We start from the raw sequence: 2,838 nt of genomic DNA, 5'->3' as shown, positions 1-2,838 counted from the left end.
CATATGCATTTTTCTTAAAAAAACAAATATATATCCCCACATTGAAGGAAAGTATATACAAGCACAACTTCACTTGTCCCATACGGTAGCACACTTTCAAAAAATACTATCAAACACATTCATAATGTGAACAAAGGAGTGCCACCCTAGCAATATTCATTGATGGAGGTAAGGGGATAAGAAGGAAATAGGCGGACAATTATAGCAATTAATTTATCCTGAGATTTCTGATTTCTCCAACTCAAGAGAATTTAAGAGTCACACATATACATTGGAATAATGAAAACCATAGAATTATATAACAAAGAAATAAGTCAAGAGACTACAATGCTAAACTTCATTCCTGCAGGGCAATGGCCAGGGGCACCACAAAGAAAATACCTAGTTCCACTTTTGTCTAACGTAATGCGGTCTGCCCCGCTTGAGCGAAAGGTAATGGGGTTCGATGTGGTGCACTGCTCAAACTCTCCCTCCATCACCTCAACCACATTATGTTCATCTGGGCTATAATCAAACTCTACACCAAAAGCAAATGACAACTATAGTAAAGGTTTCTTCTTCTACATGTAGCTGAAAATTTTATGGTATAAGGAAAACTAAATTTGTATGGATGCTCTCTCTCTCTCTCACACACACACACAAGAAGTTTTGGACAAATTCTCACAATAATTCCCATATTGTGACTAACCTCAACATCATGAGCTTCTGTGAGGGAGGCACCGCATACCTAGCTAGGTACGATTGGCGGGCTGGCGGTCCCGTGCCCCCAATCCTACCTAGCTAGGTATGCGGTGCCTCTCAAGCAGAAGCTCATGATGCTATGCATTGTATGAAAAACACTGAAAAGGACTCCATTTTCCTACATGAGAAAAATTCTAAATCTTCTTCTTCTCTCTCTCTCTCTCTCTCTCTCTCTCACACACACACACACACACGCGCACACGCACACACACTTATCTCTTGAGAGAGAGTTTGTTTAAACATTTTTTCTCATACCTCTCAAGAGAGCAGTAAAACAACATGAGGATGATGATGACGATGACGATGGAGACGATGAAGTGCATACCTAAAACATCTCCTGGGCTGAACTGGTGAGCATCTGCCCAGCCCTGAAAGTCAACATCCAAGTTCCATCCAGCCGCGTCGCCTACTTTGTATGTGGCAGCAGCAGAGGGACCCACGTAACACAAGCTCACAACTAGCACCACCTGCAGCACCTCCATGGGGGAGCCCCGCCGTGCCATCCAGCTCGCGTGCGTGCGCGCGCGCGCGTGTGTGTGTGTGTGTGTGAGAGAGAGAGAGAGAGAGAGAGAGAGAGAGAGAGAGAGCTGCCTGTGTCGCTTATATGGCCGCTCAAGTCGAGCGTCGACGCGTCCCGCCTCCTCCCGCAGAGAGGGCAAAGAGGTCCGCTGCCATTCGCAAATAGCAGGTTTCTCCATCAAGAACTCAGGACGTCACTCACCGCATCACTCTTGTGTAAGCACTCTCTCTCTCTCTCTCTCTCTCTTTCTCTCACGACTTTTTTTCAAACACATGAGAAACGAAGGTTTTCAAACTAAATTTGTAAAAATTTTGTAGGTTTTCTCACTCATACCTCGTATTTCAGCTGGTACCTCCTAATGGGTTGATACCTCCTAATGGGTTGAGTGAAATTAAAAGCCACTATTAGTTAGATTCCCCTCCCCCCCCCCCCCCACCCCCCACCAAAAAACCACGTCATCTGCTCTGCGCCCTCATCTCTCCATATCGTGCAGCACGCTCGTTGCCCATTTCCCCTCTCTGCATGCACGCCTTGCCCCCCTCGACTCACTGTCGCCCCTAGCAATCCCTCATCAAAGTGCTTCCGCTGGGTGTGTGTGTGTATGTGTGTGTCCCTCATCACACAAACCTTCTCTGTATGCACGCCTTGCCTCCCTCGACTCATTGTCGCCTCTAGCAGTCCTTCATCAAAGTGCCTCCATTGTGTGTGTGTGTGTGTGTGTACGTGTGTGTGTGTGTGTGTGTGTGAGCGCAAACCGTTGTGCGCTCCTCTACATCATGCTCGGCTTCTGAGGTTTCGCGAGGGAGGCACACACACACACACACACACACAGGAGAGAGAGAGAGAGAGAGAGAGAGAGAGAGAGACGGCATGCTAAGCCACGCGTGCGACATTCTCGCACCCTTCCTTTTTCCTCACACTGTGCACCATTCCCTTTTCCGCTTCAAACTAATTCCACTATTTTTTTTATTTTCTCCAGCTGGGTACCCCCTACTGGCTCCTTCTAAAAGAAACCCAAATATTTTGGGGATACTTTCGAGATTCCCTTTCCCCCTCCACTTAGCCTTGCACCCTGAGTGCCATCATCCCCCTGAGGCTGATACTCGACCGCTACCCTTCAAGCTCTCATGGCCTGTCTGTTTTCCCAGCTCCGCCTCTAGCTGGGTGCCCGCCCCCTCCCTCTCAAACCCTCGCATACACCTACAACTGGCTGCAGAGAGAGAGGCCTCCTGGACGACAGCCATAGCAGACTTGGGCTCAGCTGAGCTCCCTTCCCCCCCCAGAACGCTGCCTGCTCAGACTGCAACAACAACAGAAGCATAGACGCCTCTAGCATTGAGCGCGCGCGCGCACACACACACACACACACACACACACACACACACACAGGGATTTTAATTACGCGATGACGCATTTTGTTAAATGTTAATTATTGTTGTTATTATCACTATTTTTTTTCATGTTAATAACATATCTAATGTCATGACTTACGAAAACCGATAGAAAACGTAGAACCGGCGGGGCAACCACAAACCCCGGTAGGCTCGGCGGGCATATTATGAATCCCGGCGGGCAAA

The 2,838-nt window shown here is 48.0% G+C and overlaps 1 pseudogene; it reads right to left on the bottom strand.

The window, feature by feature from the left end:
• Positions 1 to 314: 314 nt before the first annotated feature.
• Positions 315 to 1,244, bottom strand: LOC147429580 (mavicyanin pseudogene; annotated as a pseudogene).
• Between the last annotated feature and the right edge of the window lie 1,594 nt (positions 1,245 to 2,838).

The sequence above is a fragment of the Adiantum capillus-veneris genome, chromosome 22 (assembly GCF_014529385.1).
Source record: "Adiantum capillus-veneris isolate H3 chromosome 22, ASM1452938v2, whole genome shotgun sequence".
Taxonomy (NCBI): Eukaryota; Viridiplantae; Streptophyta; class Polypodiopsida; order Polypodiales; family Pteridaceae; genus Adiantum; species Adiantum capillus-veneris.
The sequence above is the reverse complement of the archived record's forward strand: the minus strand, read 5'-3'. Positions and strand labels throughout refer to the sequence as shown.